Here is an 18,853-nt window from a genome sequence, read left to right as displayed (position 1 = left end):
CTCTTCCTCTCAAGTGTTTGGGAGATGGAAAGCTGAACACTTCCACGGGACATTGCGGAGATGGTTGTTGGTGACCCAGGTGGTGGTGTTGCTGACAGATCGTCTGTTTGCGGGGTGGCAGGTGCCGGTATGACTACAGAGGTGGCTGGAGCGGCCGAGACTGCAGCAGAAGAGGAAGCAGGATGAGCCAGAGACGTTTCTTGGTTTTGAAGGTGTGTACTCCACTGCAGCTCGTGCTTTGCACTTAGATGCCTGATCATGCAGGTTGTGCTCAGGTTGAGAAGGTTTATGCCTCGCTTCAGGCTCTGATTGCACAGGGTGCAAACCACTCGTGTCCTGTCATCAGCACATTTTCTAAAGAACTTCCACGCTAGAGAACTCTTTTGAGCTGACTTTGGTGCGCTCGTTCCCTTGCTGCGTTGGGCAGTAGCAGGCGTAGTGTCTAGGGCACGGCCGCTCCGCTTCTGCACACTGCTCCCTCTTCTGCTGTGCTGGTGGCTCTGTACGACCACCGCCTCTTCCTCCAAAATACTCAGGTCACCTGCATGACCTTCATTCCATGTGGGGTCGAGGACCTCATCGTCCTCCACATCATCTTCCACCCAGTCTTCACCCCTGCCCTCCCTGTCGGTCTCCACAATGCTGAACGCCGCAGCAGTTGGCACCTGCGTTTCGTCATCATCGGAGACATGCTGTGATGGTCCTTCCATGTACTCATCTTGAGAAATAAGTGGTTGGGCATCGCTGCACTCAATCTCTTCCACTTCTGGGGCAGGGCTAGGTGGATGGCCCTGGGAAACCCTGCTGACAGAGTCCTCAAAAAGAATAAGAGACTGCTGTATGGCTTGGGGCTCAGACTGCTTGCCTGATTTGCAAGGGGGTGAGGTGAAAGACGGTTGGACATTGGCTGCAGGTGCCAACTCTGACCTTTCTGCAGTAGACTGGGTGGGAGACAATGTGAAGGAACTGGAGGCACTGTCAGCAGCAAACCAATCTACTATCGCCTCTCTGTGTTCTGGCCTCATCACTTCTAGAGGCGTATGATGCCCTACCAAATACTGCTGCAGGTTCTGTCGCCTACTCACACTTGAGGAAGGTGTTTCACTTGTGCGTGTAGCTGGCACAGATCGACCACGTCCTCTCCTTGCAACAGGAGCTCTAGCAGCAGCACCACGACCCCGGCCACGGCCCCTATTTGACGCTCTCCTCATATTTCTGAAATTTAAGATCTTGCCCTAGAAAGGTCTTTATTGAATAGCAGAACAAAAGAACAACAGTATCGCACGGGTGTATCTCAAAGTCAAATATGCAAACTATGCCGCAATTTAATGTTTTTTACACCAAAAGGGTGTGTATTGAATAGCGGAATAGGATAAAAAACTGTGTATCTCACACGTACAAACACAGACTAGGCCCGATTAAATTTTTTCCTACCCTAAAGGGAGGATGAGGAAGAGGAGTATGGAACAGGCAGCACCCTCAAATCTTCAGAAGTATGAGATGAACCTCAAAAACTTGGAAAGGTGGATCTCACACGTACCGACACAGACTATTCCGAAATTTAATTGATCCCCAAAGGTTTTTATTGAATAGCGGAATAGGAAATATGATCAAAAAAAGTGTATGTATCTCACACGTACAGAAGCACACTAGGCCCCAATTACTATTGTTTGTACACCTAAAAGGATGGAGGAGGAGGAGGAGGAGTATGGAACAGGCAGCACCCTCAAAGCTTCAGAAGTATGAGATGAACCCCAAAAACTTGGAAAGGTGGATCTCACACGTACCGACACAGACTATTCCGCAATTTAATTGATCCCCAAAGGATTTTATTGAATAGCGGAATAGGAAATATGATCAAAAAAAGTGTATGTATCTCACACGTACAGAAGCACACTAGGCCCCAATTACTATTGTTTGTACACCTAAAAGGATGGAGGAGGAGGAGGAGGAGTATGGAACAGGCAGCACCCTCAAAGCTTCAGAAGTATGAGATGAACCCCAAAAACTTGGAAAGGTGGATCTCACACGTACCGACACAGACTATTCCGCAATTTAATTGATCCCCAAAGGTTTTTATTGAATAGCAGAATAGGAAATATGATCAAAAAAAGTGTATGTATCTCACACGTACAGAAGCACACTAGGCCCCAATTACTATTGTTTGTACACCTAAAAGGATGGAGGAGGAGGAGGAGGAGTATGGAACAGGCAGCACCCTCAAAGCTTCAGAAGTATGAGATGAACCCCAAAAACTTGGAAAGGTGGATCTCACACGTACCGACACAGACTATCCCGCAATTTAATTGATTCCCAAAGGTTTTTATTGAATAGCGGAATAGGAAATATGATCAAAAAAAGTGTATGTATCTCACACGTACAGAAGCACACTAGGCCCCAATTACTATTGTTTGTACACCTAAAAGGATGGAGGAGGAGGAGGAGGAGGAGGAGTATGGAACAGGCAGCACCCTCAAAGCTTCAGAAGTATGAGATGAACCCCAAAAACTTGGAAAGGTGGATCTCACACGTACCGACACAGACTATTCCGCAATTTAATTGATCCCCAAAGGTTTTTATTGAATAGCGGAATAGGAAATATGATCAAAAAAAGTGTATGTATCTCACACGTACAGAAGCACACTAGGCCCCAATTACTATTGTTTGTACACCTAAAAGGATGGAGGAGGAGGAGGAGGAGTATGGAACAGGCATCACCCTCAAAGCTTCAGAAGTATGAGATGAACCCCAAAAACTTGGAAAGGTGGATCTCACACGTACCGACACAGACTATCCCGCAATTTAATTGATTCCCAAAGGTTTTTATTGAATAGCGGAATAGGAAATATGATCAAAAAAAGTGTATGTATCTCACACGTACAGAAGCACACTAGGCCCCAATTACTATTGTTTGTACACCTAAAAGGATGGAGGAGGAGGAGTATGGAACAGGCAGCACCCTCAAAGCTTCAGAAGTATGAGATGAACCCCAAAAACTTGGAAAGGTGGATCTCACAGGTACCGACACAGACTATCCCGCAATTTAATTGATTCCCAAAGGTTTTTATTGAATAGCGGAATAGGAAATATGATAAAAAAAAAGTGTATGTTTTTCACACGTACAGAAGCACACTAGGCCCCAATTACTATTGTTTGTACCCCTAAAAGGATGGATGAGGAGGAGGAGGATGAAACAGGCAGCACCCTCAAATCTTCAGAAGTATGAGATTGTGTTCACTGTACCCCCACAAAGATTGTGTTCACTGCACCCCAAAAGGATTGTCTTCACTGCACCCCAAAAAGATTGTGTTCACTGTAATCCACAAAGATTGTGTTCACTGTACCCCCCAAAGATTTTGTTCACTGCACCCCACAAAGATTGTGTTCACTGTACCCCACAAAGATTTTGTTCACTGCACCCCACAAGGATTGTCTTCACTGCACCCCACAAGGATTGTCTTCACTGCACCCCACAAAGATTGTGTTCACTGTACCCCACAAAGATTGTGTTCACTGCACCCCAAAAGGATTGTCTTCACTGCACCCCACAAAGATTGTGTTCACTGTACCCCACAAAGATTGTGCTCACTGTACCCCCCAAAGATTTTGTTCACTGCACCCCACAAGGATTGTCTTCACTGCACCCCACAAGGATTGTCTTCACTGCACCCCACAAAGATTGTGTTCACTGTACCCCACAAAGATTGTGTTCACTGCACCCCAAAAGGATTGTCTTCACTGCACCCCACAAAGATTGTGCTCACTGTACCCCACAAGGATTGTCTTCACTGCACCCCACAAGGATTGTCTTCACTGCACCCCACAAAGATTGTGTTCACTGTACCCCACAAAGATTGTGTTCACTGCACCACAAAAGGATTGTCTTCACTGCACCCCACAAAGATTGTGTTCACTGCACCCCACAAAGATTGTGTTCACTGTACCCCACAAAGATTTTGTTCACTGCACCCCACAAAGATTGTGTTCACTGTACCCCACAAAGATTGTGTTCACTGTACCCCACAAAGATTTTGATCACTGCACCCCACAAGGATTGTCTTCACTGCACCCCACAAGGATTGTCTTCACTGCACCCCACAAAGATTGTGTTCACTGTACCCCACAAAGATTGTGTTCACTGCACCCCAAAAGGATTGTCTTCACTGCACCCCACAAAGATTGTGTTCACTGTACCCCACAAGGATTGTCTTCACTGCACCCCACAAGGATTGTCTTCACTGCACCCCACAAAGATTGTGTTCACTGTACCCCCCAAAGATTTTGTTCACTGCACCCCACAAAGATTGTGTTCACTGTACCCCACAAGGATTGTCTTCACTGCACCCCACAAGGATTGTCTTCACTGCACCCCACAAAGATTGTGTTCACTGTACCCCACAAAGATTGTGTTCACTGCACCCCAAAAGGATTGTCTTCACTGCACCCCACAAAGATTGTGTTCACTGCACCCCACAAAGATTGTGTTCACTGTACCCCACAAATATTCTGTTCACTGTACCCCACAAAGATTGTGTTCACTGCACCCCAAAAGGATTGTCTTCACTGCACCCCACAAAGATTGTGTTCACTGCACCCCACAAAGATTGTGTTCACTGTACCCCACAAAGATTGTGTTCACTGCACCCCAAAAGGATTGTCTTCACTGCACCCCACAAAGATTGTGTTCACTGTACCCCACAAAGATTGTGTTCACTGTACCCCACAAAGATTGTGTTCACTGCACCCCAAAAGGATTGTCTTCACTGCACCCCACAAAGATTGTGTTCACTGTACCCCACAAGGATTGTCTTCACTGCACCCCACAAAGATTGTGTTCACTGTACCCCACAAGGATTGTCTTCACTGCACCCCACAAGGATTGTCTTCACTGCACCCCACAAAGATTGTGTTCACTGTACCCCACAAAGATTTTGTTCACTGCACCCCAAAAGGATTGTGTTCACTGCACCCCAAAAAGATTGTGTTCACTGCAGCCCACACACAGAAAAATGGATGTGGATCACTGACACCTGCCTATCTCCTATCCCACACCACACAGCAATATCGATTGTAGTTTGTAGAACACACTTTCTCTAAAATTCAGCAGCTGCCTCTCCCTAACAGGATTGAGAAGAGATCGTAGATCGGGACTAAGTGCAGACCCCACCCCACACAGCAATATCGATTGTAGTTTGTAGAACACTCTGACCCTATAATTCAGCAGCAGCCTCTCCCTAACAGGATTGAGAAGAGATCGTAGATCGGGACTAAGTGCAGACCCCACCCCACACAGCAATATCGATTGTAGTTTGTAGAACACTCTGACCCTATAATTCAGCAGCAGCCTCTCCCTAACAGGATTGAGAAGAGATCGTAGATCAGGATTAAGTGCAGACCCCACCCCACACAGCAATATCGATTGTAGTTTGTAGAACACACTGACCCTATAATTCAGCAGACTCTATCCCTAAAATGCCTACAACTCGCCCTGCCTAAACACTCCGACCTGACCCTAAATTCTATCCGGACACCAATTAGTTTTTCCTGCCTGTCTTTCCCTAATCAGCAGCCAGCACGTATGTGTGCTCTGTCCCTGAGCTAAGCAACAGAATGACGCCACTGCGGCTGCCTCGAACTTATAAAGTCTTGGTCACATGCTTCAGACAGCCAATCACAGCTACTCATACATTTGCAGGCATGGCTGGGATAGCTTAAGGCACACCAGTTAAACGATTGTTGATTGGCTGTTGAAAGCCCGCCATGAAAAGAGCGCCAAAACATGCAAAACCCGGAAATAAAACGACCGAACACGGATTTTTTACCCGAACATACAGTAAAGTGTCCGTGTTCGGGTAACAAAAATCCAATTATTCGGTACGAACACGAATAATACAGTCCGTGTTCGCTCAACACTAATCATTTCCCAAATCTTTGACTTCAGTATGGACAGAGGAAGGGGTTCATCTCAATAGCTCCTCAGAGCTGGTAGTTAGATCAGACTAGCATTTATTACATCTACCAATCTCAACCAGGCATCACCCAAGGGGATCATAGCCCATTCTACCAGGGCCTGACCATCTTCATATGTGGAGAAACAGGAGCTACGCCAGACCAGATCTGCCAGATTGCAACCTGGTTGAGTTTCAGTACCCTGACAAAACTATTACAGGATAGATTTCCTGTCCAGCCAAGACCAATCTTTCAGTGGAAAGGTCTTTCAGTCTGTAGACCCCCCAAGTAGTATTACTAAATCCTCTCAGATGCTGCCCTGGAAGACAACTTGAGAAAAACAGAGTTAGGTACCTTGTAACGCCTTTTCTAGGAATTCTTCCAGGGCAGCACTCATACCCATCCCTATTTTTTTAGGCAGAAGCTTTATGGAAGGATAGTGTATATTTGCCTGTTGTTTACTGAGGCACTGACATATGTGACAGCCTTTTAAAATGGTGGATAATGTGTTTCCTGTTTTTGATGGGAGGAGACGTATCTCTCAGATGCTGCCCTGGAAGATTTCCTAGAAAAGGAGTTACCAGGTACCTAACTCTGTTTTTCTTACAGATTCAAATGGAGGCCCACATTTAAGTTACATGGGTTCAGCCGCACATGTGCAAGGATCCTAGAAGTATTAGAATGGTGCCCATTGGATACTGGTGTCTCAAGTTCAGAAAGTTAGGAAAAATCTCCACAACAAGTAGACAGCAGTGGTTCTAACCTTTTCCCCCTCCCTGTAGTTTTTTTTTTTTTTTTTTTTGAGTTGCAGTGAATGCTGTATATGCAGTTCATATGTTTGGCCTATAGATGTTTTGTGATGGTCCAGTGTATTGCTTCAGTTAAGAAGCTGCTTTAAAAGAAAATGGACTTAGTGGAAAGGGATGAGGCATGCATTGATACACCTCACTAAGTTTTGTCCATGTCCAGTGTTTTAAAATGAACAATGACAATGATTTTGAGTCAACCTTCATGCAAACCACAAATGTATCAAATTCTGCAAAAGCTATATTGCGCAGGATATGTCTGTCTAATTACTCAGTTATAGGAAAATTTCAGCAGGTTAACAGTGATTCAGTGTTCATCTTGTTCTTTAGATTTCCATTGGTTTCAGCTAAGCCCCATACACATCCTGGGCAGTTGGGATGGGAATAGAGATGGGAAGGTGACCATGTATTGTACGGCTACCAACTGCCCAGGTAAAGTCCAGGTCACCTGGACTGTGGTAGAGGACGATAGAAAGAAGGTGACGGTAAAAGATCATCAGACATGGATTGATGAAGAACACGGCAAGTTGCTGATTGGTGATTACACTATGAGAACTGACCAATCAGATGCAGACGGATTATACAGCGCAATCACATCACTGACCTTCACACCGAGTGTAGCCAAACACCACAATATGAAGGTCACCTGCATCTTTCTCTCTGGTAGTAAGACCAAAGAGGAACACAAGAAGTGGAGCTTTAATGTTTGTAAGAAACCCATTCATTATATTATTATACATATTCTGTATTATTAGTTTTACATAATATTTATATTATTACATGAATTATTAGTTATTTATGACCGTTAAATAAGTGAATTGTTCTTAGTAATTGTACCGAAAGTGATAACCTAAGGCTCTGTAAATCACTAGTAAAAACCAAAGTAAAGTAAAATTTGTTTGAATAGAAGTTTGAATAGATGTATTTCATAAATGTTACAAATCAAATAAATGTAAGGTATTGCACTTAGGGACTAAAAACATAAACGCAAAATACGCGTTAGGGGGGAAACCTCAGGGGATATCAAGAATGGAGAAAGATCTGGGAGTCTTAGTAGAATATAGACTAAGCAATAGCATGCAATGTCAAGCTGCAGCTGCCAAAACCAGCAAAATATTGGCATGCGTAAGGAAGGGGATATATTCCAGAGCAGAGGCGTAACTAGATTTCTCAGGGCCCCGGTGCAAGAAATCGTGAAGGCCCCCCAATCGTGGTGGGGTGGAATCAGTGGTGGGGAGGGAAGTGGGATCAGGAGCGGTGATGGTGGGGAGGGGACTGGGATCAGTGGCGGCAATGGTGGGGAGAGGCAAGGGATCAGTGGTGGTAATGGTGGTGAGGGGTGTGGGATCAGGGGCGGTAATGGTGGTGAGGGGTGTTGGATCAGTGGCGGTAATGGTGGTGAGGGGTGTGGGATCAGTGGCGGTAATGGTGGTGAGGGGTGTGGGATCAGTGGCGGTAATGGTGGTGAGGGGTGTGGGATCAGGGGCGGTAATGGTGGTTAGGGGTGTGGGATCAGTGGCGGTAATGGTGGTGAGGGGTGTGGGATCAGGGGCGGTAATGGTGGTGAGGGGTGTGGGATCAGGGGCGGTAATGGTGGTGAGGGGTGTGGGATCAGGGGCGGTAATGGGGGTGAGGGGTGTGGGATCAGTGGCGCTAATGGGGGTGAGGGGTGTGGGATCAGTGGCGCTAATGGGGGTGAGGGGTGTGGGATCAGTGGCGCTAATGGGGGTGAGGGGTGTGGGATCAGTGGCGGTAATGGGGGTGAGGGGTGTGGGATCAGTGGCGGTAATGGGGGTGAGGGGTGTGGGATCAGTGGCGGTAATAGGGTTGTGGGATCAGGGGCGGTAATGGGGGTGAGGGGTGTGGGATCAGTGGCGGTAATGGGGGTGAGGGGTGTGGGATCAGTGGCGGTAATAGGGGTGTGGGATCAGGGGCGGTAATGGGGGTGAGGGGTGTGGGCTCAGTGGCGGTAATGGGGGTGAGGGGTGTGGGATCAGTGGCGGTAATGGGGGTGAGGGGTGTGGGATCAGGGGCGGTATGGTTTCCAATGGCATAGTTTACACCAGTGGTTGCAGTTACTGAAAAAATAAAATAAAACATGCATTGTTCTTGCACTGGATTGTACTGGAATGCTTTAAAATGCACCAAAAAGGCACTGAAACGCACATTACTTAAGGTTAAGAAAAAGGAGGGGGAAATGCACTTGACTGCATCAAAAGCGCAATGGTACGCATCAAAAACATGTAAAAAATGCACAAGCAGAAAAGCAACTGGAACAAATCCGGACTGCGTTTCTATGGTGTGAACTGGCTCTAAATAAAGCCAGACTATAAAAAGAATATACACTAGCCATTACAATGCCCACACTCCCCATTATACTTGAATATACATTTGGATCATACAATCATGACAAGCTTGCAGGGAAGAAACCGGAAGTACTACTAAACACTCCTGGCATAGCTTATCGTGAAGGTAAATTGTAGACTTTGGTTAGGAAAATCCACACTGACCAATTATTCCTCCACATATGTCTAGAAAGGTTGACGAGTACAAAACTCCTAAATAAAAAACTAAACTTTTAAATAAAGGTCATCTTTTGTTTTTAGGTACCTTTTTATAGTGAATGTTCAGTACTGTCATTTATTGGTGGGGGCAGAGGCGATTCCCCCCTCACTCAGGCTCAGCAACTCCAGTCTCCAGCCAGGCAGACAGACACAGCATGTGGTTCACTCGTCTCGCAGAGGGGAGAACTCCTCCTCCCCCTGCACTCCATTGGTGTCAGCTGGTCAGCTGACTTTCAGTGACTGTCCACCCCTGCTGCCTCACTGCATCAGCCATCTCTCGGATTGGAGGATCGGCAGGGCTGAGGGCGGTGCAGGCAGCACAGCAGCAGAATGTCAATGCAGGATTGCAGGTACTCGTAGATTGCTTTACACTGCACACATACCGATGTACCTCTCCGCCCCCACCCCCCGCACAACGATCGGGGAAGGCGGCATCCAGCCCAGACTAGTCTCTCACTCAGCTCAGCCACCACTAGCGAGTAGCGAACAGTCATCAGGCGGACGGACGGGCTCCCTCACGCCGTGGCCGCTGTAAGAAAACAGGGGCTGGCGGGCCCCCCTCAGGTAGCGGAACTCCAGGGCCCGGTCGCAACCGCGACCGCTGCGACCCTGATAGTTCCGCTACTGTTCCAGAGATAAAACTATAATTCTACCACTTTATAAAACTCTGGTCCGGCCACATCTGGTCTATTCTGTCCAGTTCTGGTCACCAATCCTCAAAGGATGTGCTGAAACAGGAAAGAGTCTAAAGAAGGGCAACTAAGCTAATTAGGGGATTGGAGCACCTAAATTATGAGGAGCGTTTACAAGTGCTCGATTTATTCTACCTAGAGAAGAGATGCCTGAGAGAGGACATGATAGCGATTTATAAATACCTCATCGGTGATCTCAGCATAGAAAAAAAACGATTCAGTCGCAAGGAATGCAAGAGAACACAAGGCCATTCAATGCGATTAGAGGAGAAGTAATTAAACCTCACGCTACGCAAAGGGTTTTTTTTTACAGTAAGGGCAATAAGATTGTGGAACTCGCTTCCACAAATGGTAGTAACTGTGGGGAGTATGGCTACTTTTAAAAGACTCTTGGACATATATCTCCAAGATCAAAACATTCAGGGGTATGGGAAATGAATATGTCCACGCACACCTACACCGGTTGAACTGGATGGCCTATTGTCTTTATTCAATCTCAACTGCTATGTAACTATGTATGTTAAAATGTTAATGTCAATTTCAGAAGTCATTTTCAATCTTTTTAAATCTGCAGTTTTCATTAAAAAATAGTCCCTGGTGATTCTTCCATTAAAAAGAAGCTGCAGTCTCCATCAGAAAAAAATGTAATTCAGCAGCTACAACTGTAGCTGCTGACTTTTAATGTTAGGGCACTTATCTGTCCAGGAATCCAGTGGTGTCCTTACCTGAGCAGATTTTTCAATCAGCTATTGGGTGGTGTCACTGCCATCTTGACTAAGGGAAACCTTTTGGGAGGAGCGCCGCTTTAAGGTCCTTGTTCAGGCACTTTCGGGAATTTTAGTCAAGCCATTCTTTTTTTGAATTTAGATAGTGTGGGTGTTGATAAGGAACTGTGGTCATTTTTCTACCCACCTCTTTACTATATCTATGTGTCTAGAGTTCACTTTTAAGTTACAATAAATGCATTTACTAGATCAGATAAATATAAATTATTAACTTTTTTGTGTTAACCCCCCCCCCCATTACATTGGTATATTTCAGCTAATTGTGCTCTAATTTTCCACCAGTGAGACCTCATCTCTCAGCCCCGATGATGTTTTCCCTGGATAACTCCGGAGATGTTCTATGTTCTGTGGCTCTGGAGAAGTTCTTTCCTGAAGATATCCAGATAAAATGGAGCTGTGGAATTGGGAATTTCCAAGAACTGGACAATGTTAAAACAGAAACAGTGAAAAATTATTCAGAAAATACATTTAACTGCAAAAGTGAATGTCTTGTTCCCAAACATCTCTTCCAGGATCCGGGGTTCAGAGTACGAGTGATATGGACACATATGTCTCTGGACCAGCCTGACAGCCGGGAAGTGTCTCCAAAGGGTAATATCATTGAAATCATTTGATTCTACTTTGTAACCTTGTATAGGTTGATAATTTATAACACACATTCTGAAATATGAAAACCTTAGATATTGCATTTTTATTTACAGACCTTCCCTGGCATCCTCTACTTTGTAACCTTGTATAGGAGGATAACATTTAAAACAAGTGAAATTTAACACACAACGATGATGCATTTTTTGCAGACCTTTCCTGGCATCCAGTGATGGGAGAGATAATAGTCCCACCTTTAGTACATGGCACAGAGGCCAGGATGCAGTGTGTGATCCGGGGGTATTTCCCTGACAATCTGGAGGTGAAGTGGTTACGCAGAGAAGCAGGAAAGACGGAGTTATATGAAGTGTCTTCCAGTGATAAATATAAGATTCCAATAATGGAGATCACACAGGAGCCCGATAAGACTTACACATGTACTGCCAGTCTCCTCATATCTGTATCAGCCAAAACCGAGCAAGGGGCAGAATTTATCTGTCGGGTGGTACACCCCAGTCTGGAGACCCATCTGGAGAAGAGGACAGGCGAGCTCACAGTGAAAGGTAAGAATCCTAACATTGCATTTGTTGGGTCTTGCAAATTTTTTTATATATATTTTATAGAGCCTCCTTTTAAACACAAGGTAAAAGGTGAGAAAGGGTACACCTAATAAATGAATAATTGACCACAAACACACCCCAGTCTGGAGACACCCATTTGAAGAAGAGGAAGACAGGAGAGCTCACCGTAAAAAGGTAAGTACCCCAGCATTGCATTTGTTGGGTATTTTTTTATAGCACCTCCTTGACCCTAGGTTCAGACATATGCAATGTGGGAACCAGCGCGATTCTAGTGCAGGTTCCCACATCACATCTCCACCACAGGCAGTTCACACTGCCCTCTGTGAACCGCTGCAGGTGTCAATACAAAGTTAATGACACCCCCAGATTGGTTCACAGATTGCAGTGTGAACTGTGAATTTGGACAGGAATCCGATCACATGGGTGTGAACATCCATGTGATCAAATTCCAGTGCGGGGGAAAAAATTAAAAGATTTCTGACGCAATGTGGTGCGAATCACATGTGATGTCTGACATCGCATATATCTGAACCCAGTCTTAAACACAAGGTTCTTTAAAAATCAATTCAATAGGAAGCACATCAACGCCTTCTTAAAACATAAAGTATCCAAATGTTTCACTTTCATCACAAACCTCTAAGGGGGTTTATTCCTCACTATAGTATTGTGGCAGAAGCCATGAAAATTATTTCCTTCTGCCCCAGTGGCTTACTTTACTTCCAGAACTTCTGGTTTCCAATAAAGATATAGCCTTCTGTTTCAGGCTTGTTGGCCATCATCATTGCAGTTCATGGAAACCATTGGTTTTATGTAGTAGGGCAACTGGAAAGTGTAACCACAAAGGCTTTGTATACAGTGTGAAATAAATGGCTCTATAATATTGTGTTGTATCAGTTTGTGCAGTGTTATGATATGAGGAAACCCCTTATTTTTTTAATTTACAGTATGATGGAGATGAGACATGTGGAACCCTATTGTGTGTCTTACTGGATTGGTGCTAGAATGGATGACTTTTCACAGCTTTTAAAGGAAAAGTACAGCCAAAGCTCATTTGGCTGTACTTCTATGGATCACAGGAGTGTTTGCTGATGTCAAAGAGCCGGTCCAGGCTAGGGAAAGATTGTGACCATATGGTCAGGATCCATCCAGATGCCTGGACCAGCACCCGGCTCAACCTCTCAGTGAGCTGCTGACCCGACTTCTCCCACCCCCTCCAGAGCCCAGTGCTCCAGTGAGTGCGGGGAGCAGAGCAAAGAACTTGTGCATGACAGTCAATAGCTCTTTGCTCACAGAGCTCTGAGAACCAAGCGATCAGTGCTGTTTAATCACTTGGTTGCCAGGCGGGGGACAGATGCAGCATTGGACTGATGCTGCATCCACCTAGGTAAGTATAATTAAAAATAAATAAATAAGAAATCTCAACTTCTCTTTTAAAACTGAACTCCAGGTTGAGGGAAATGTATACTCATGCATGACCCGCTGCTCCCTAGGGGATGATTTGTAAGGTGTAAGTACCTACATACAGCCTGTGATCTTTTCATGTTGAAGCTCTTGAGATGTGGAGGGGCCTTCTGTGTCATGTAGAATGGATTGTATGTGATGATGATGATGATAAAATGCCTCTGACTGGTCTAGCAGCAAGGAGAATAGTGAGGAATAAATAAGTAATTTACCCCATTCATCATCCGCTAGACAAAATGAACATTTAACCCTTGCAGTGTATGGGTGTGTGTGAAGAGGGGGCACTGCATGAGTATATTTTGATATGTTTTAGTACTCTATACAGCTCATAGTCCACCTCACCATAATCCTGTTGGGTTACACTTTCTTATTATCAGAAATAAAATAACAACTGATTTCAATCTTCTTCCAATAGGAACAATAGTTCTAGTGACAACTGTCTGAGAGGTGAATCCTCTATTGTAGAGATTACCTCTAACTTCTTGCTGTGCCTTTTGTACAGGAAGTGAAGGGAAATCTCCCCAATGGGACACAGAGAGCTAAAAATAAACCTGCATAGATTTTTATTTTTTTCTTCTTTGTTCAACACTGGAAAAATACATTTTGGCAATACATACAGCTTAATGTCTCCCCTGGTATAATACTGATACATTCAACTTTCCAGGAACACCAGTTGTAAGGAAGATTCTCCACGATGGTAAATATATTGTTCTGGAGGTCGATAGCTTTTCTACACAAGATCTTGTGGTGACCTGGGGAACAGCAGATAAGGAATCTGATCCATATAAAAAGATGGAGGAGAAATTCATCCGGAATAATCTAACAGAGAGCAACGATGGTAGTTTCAGTCTCACAAGTGCATGTGAGACTGTAGAGCTATTTGGTATAGTGAACCTAACGGACATGTATTTTAAAATCAGAGTAGAACACGGAGCTCTGAAGAATCCAGAAGAGATTGTCTTCTTACACTCAAAAGGTAATTTTTTATTTAGGGTATTTCCTGTATTTCATCTCATTGCACAAAGTGGTGGTTGTGTACAGAGTTGTTTAATCTATTTTTTTTTTTCCCCCAAGGCTTCTTTATACAAAAAACACTGGGAAGAAAAGTCTAATTTTACAAAAAAAAAAAAAAAAAAAAGAAATAATTGATCCTCACGTAAACTCCTTGTCTACCAAGGTATGTTTATTATCATCCTGGTATTCAAGGTGTTAAAACAAGCTACTGATTACATTGGTGTCAGAGCTGGCAATAGGCTTTCAGGTAAAAGTGATTGGGGTGGCTTTAGGGCTGTCCAATCACTTCTATAGGGTTCTGGAGATGATATTCTCCCATTGCTGGTATCTGCTGTGATTCATGGGCTTTCCTGTTCCTCCTGAGAGACTGGAACTGTGGTAAACTACTATAACATTGACAGCAGGAGGCTGTATGCTGAACAGGAGCAATCTGCTCTGCAAGTAGTCAGCCTGGAGGTGACATGTCATTTCCTGGTTCAGAGCTGTCAATCTCAAGATACTGTGGCTGGGAAAGCAGCTAATCAAGCACAATCAGTGCTTGACTAGCTACAAGGGGGAGACATTTGGGGTCTGCTAGACCCCTTATGTCTCCCTAAAGGGAACCTGTTAGGATTGGAACCCACAGACATGAGTACAGGAAGAGGAAAGTTGTTGCATTTAAAACAAGAATGTATTGCTCCTCCTTATGTTTTGAAGTGGGACTAAATATACCTGGACACTGTAGAGTGTTAGGAAGGGAGGTAGGATGCATAGCAATACTATATTTGTCACTACTGCATCAGGTGTTCTGCCTAATGACTGTTACAATGTCTGTTTTTTTAACACATACTTTTCCCCTAAATCTCTGTATTGTTATACTTTAACCACTTGCCGACCGTCTCACACAGATTTACTGTAGCAGGGCGGCTCAGCTGCGCATAATCACGTAGATCTACGTGATTTTGTGCACGCGGTCTCAGCGGCGCGTGTGCGCCGCCAGAGCAGCACTCCCACTGTGATTAGACACAGCGAGAGCTAGACCGAGGGAGGAGAAGGCTTCCATGATCCCGTGATCTTCAGGGAAACTGACAAGAGAGCCGCCTGCCTATGTCAGACAGGCACAGTGAGATTGTGTGTCTCAGCTAAGCTGAAACACCGATCTCTGTGTGCCTCCCCCCCCCCCCCCACAGTTAGCAAGCACATTTAGGCATACATTTAACCCCTTGATCACCCCCAGTATTAACCCATTCCCTGCCAGTGTCATTTAAACAGGAACAGTGCATATTATTTAGCACTGATCACTGTATTAATGTCACTGGTCCCCAAAAAGTGTCACTTAGTGTCAGATTTACCCGCCGCAATGTTGCAGTCCCGCTAAAAAAATCGCTGATCGCCGCCATTACTAATAAAAAATAAAAATAAATAAAAAGTCCAAAAATCTATCCCATTGTTTATAAACGATATAACTTTTGCACAAACCAATTAAAATATGCTTTTTGGAATTGTTTTTACCAAAAAATATGTAGCAGAACACAAATTGGCCTAAACTGATAAAAAAATTAGATTTTTTTTATTTTTTATTGGGAATGTTTATATTAGAAAGTAAAAAATATAGTTTTTTTTTTTTTTTTATTCAAAATTGTCGCTCTTTTTTTGTTTATAGCGCAAAATCTAAAAACTGCAGAGGTGATCAAATATTACCAACAGAAAGCTCTATTTGTGGGAAAAATTTTTATTTGGGTACAGCGTCGCACAACCACGCAATTTTTAAAGGAGCGCAGTGCCAAATCGCAAAAAATGGCCTGGTCATTAAGGGAAAAAAAACTTCCGGAGCTGAAGTGGTTAAGTAGCTGTCTATCATTTCCTTGGTCACCCTGTGCCCCTAATAGACACAGGATGACTTACACATAAGAGGGGCCTAGGGAGCTGAGAGAGGGATTTCTCAACCTCTCTAAGGTAAGCTGGGTTCCATGGATCCCCCACCCAAAGTAACCGTCTAGAATCCTTTAGACGTCAGTACTCACAAAGCTCCTGCAGCACCACCATCAGCCTTCCCTCTCCGTGATACCAGACCAGATGTACTGTAGACTCTCCCTCTGTCAGCTATGGTAGAACCAGGGTTGGCACACAGACTTCAGGCCCTCAGGTCGTCCACTTAAGGCCACATGGCCGCAAGTGCCAGGGGAGACAGTGCTTCTCCCCCAGCCTTGTGCAATCCTCTGCTAGGAAAGAACCAAAAGCCTATGTGCTCCCTGAATATAAATACAGGCACCCAGCATGCCTAGGGGCACCTCCCCTTTAAATTGGTCAGGGCTGTATGAATATTCATGCTTCCATCTGCTTGGTTTCCAACCACTATCCAGCAATTTTCATAGTTGCTAGGACAGTGTGAAACTTCAATACAGCATGAGCAGTATGGCAGCACACTGAGCAGACTACACTAGCCGATCTCTGTTAAGTAGACAGTAATTCAATTTACCTAGCTGTCTCTCTGCTAAGCAGAGAAACCAAAAATTATTCTATACTCATCCTAGCCCCTAACTAGGAGGGTGCTACATTAGTTACATTACACTGCAAGCCAAAAGGGCCGCAGAGATCCTCTGGGCTGTAAAAGCTGCATTCCTGGGAACCAGGTCACCTACATTGACATCAATACCCTAAGATAAGATAGCAATATCAATAAGATAGCCTTAGGAATCCAACACTACTTTTCCATTTTTCTTAACTGCTCCTCATACCTGTCAGCAGCCTTTTGTTTTCCTAAAGGAGTTGTAAAGTCAGAAGGTATTCTATCTTAATGCATTCTATGCATTAAGATAAAAAAAAAAAAAAAACTTCTGCGTGTAGCAGTCCCCCTTTAGCCCCCCTAACCCCCCTAATACCTACCTGAGCCCATCTCTGTCCAGCTATGTCCGCGAGTCCCTCGGCCATCGGGGACTCCCCCCTCCTGATTGGCTGAGACACTGGCTCCTGCGGCTGTCAATCAAGTCAAAAGAGAGAGGGGGCCGGGCCGAACGGCAGCTCCATGTCTTCATGGCCACAGAGCTGCAGCTCGGCTTGGGTGCCCCCATAGCAAGCTGCTTACTGTGGGGGCACTCGATAGGAGGGAGGAGCCAGGAGCAGCAACAAGGGACCCGAGGAGGAACCAGGCTGCTCTGTGCAAAACCAACTGCACAGAGGAGGGAAGTATAACATGGTTGATATTTTAGGAGGAAAAAAAAAGCGAGACTTTACAATCACTTTTAAAGTATTTTTGAGTTCATTGACAATTATTTCAGCTTTTTTTTATAGTCGTGAAATTTTTAATACACCACCTTGTGAGCAATATTAGTAACTCTTTTGTTATTTCATCATTTATCCATTAAATAACTTATTTGTATTTTTCATACAGGAAATATTTCTAAAGTATCAGGAAAAGAAAATATACAAATTGAAAAAGTTCCCCAGGGCAAAATATTCCTAAATTTCTTTAAATTTGCAAAAACATCTGACATTAAAGAAAAGACTACAATGCCTAATGACTCAAAAGACAAACAAGACGACACAGCAGCTGATACAGAAGCTGAATGAAATCACATTCTTCTTGTGTCCTGCTCCATTCATCAATATCAAAATTTTACATTCATGAATGATGAGCGCAAACTGAAGAATATACTGGGAGAAGAGGAGTTCTCGTGGCCAGCTGCCAACTGTCCATTCATTGCCATGGATGTTGAGATTGAAATATTTTCGAAATACTCTGAACAACCAACCTCATATTTGTACTAAATAAAGAAGACCATAACCTTTATACCCTCCACCTCATTACTCAAAGTGTTTTGTATCATGTCATGGAAAGTTCTTTGGTATGCGTTCTACAGAGTGCTCCAGGTACAGGACTTCAGGGACTGGGACACATAGCTGTTCTACTTCACATCATATTTTTTTTTAATGACAATTTTTTCATTATGCAGCAAAACCCTTCACCAGAATTTATTGTCTTAGGTCGGGAGATTGTAAGGTTGAGAGATGATCAGGAGCAAAATGTTTTGTACCTCTTGTACACCATTGTGCTATGATTCATTGTCTGTTCTATGGGTGATCTATGAATACCTGGAGTACCTTACTGTACTGAACAAGAATGGGTACATTACACATAATGTCCTAAGGAGGTAATGGACCCAGGATACATGATCTGTTCACCACATGACAGTAAAAAATAAAACTGGAACCGACTAAGCATGCAAGTCATTTAGAGGAAATCTTTTTTCAGTTTTTTAACTGTTACACAGATGTGATAAGTTTAGCATACTATACCTAATTATCTGTATTAATGTGAACCGGATTTAAAACATTTCATTTGAAGTAATTGATTTCCTACACATACTAGAATTAAAATGTAGAAGTCACCAGTGATAGCCATAACTAGGGTTGAGCGAACACGGACTGTATTATTCG

General features: G+C 44.1%; 1 pseudogene across 1 annotated transcript in view; it reads left to right on the top strand.

The window, feature by feature from the left end:
- LOC309558534 overlaps positions 1-17,986 on the top strand; it is a 52,760-nt pseudogene extending 34,774 nt beyond the window's left edge. The window contains exons 6-10 of the transcript in view: positions 7,086-7,463; positions 11,079-11,387; positions 11,594-11,944; positions 14,088-14,399; positions 17,808-17,986. The product of the transcript in view is annotated as an uncharacterized misc_RNA (transcript). The remainder of the gene's footprint in view (positions 1-7,085; positions 7,464-11,078; positions 11,388-11,593; positions 11,945-14,087; positions 14,400-17,807) is intronic.
- Positions 17,987-18,853: the final 867 nt, after the last annotated feature.

Source organism: Pelophylax lessonae (genome assembly GCF_965119305.1).
Source record: "Pelophylax lessonae genome assembly, chromosome: 6".
Lineage (NCBI taxonomy): Eukaryota > Metazoa > Chordata > Amphibia > Anura > Ranidae > Pelophylax > Pelophylax lessonae.
Note: the sequence above shows the minus strand (reverse complement) of the source record. Positions and strands in the feature narration are given on the sequence as shown.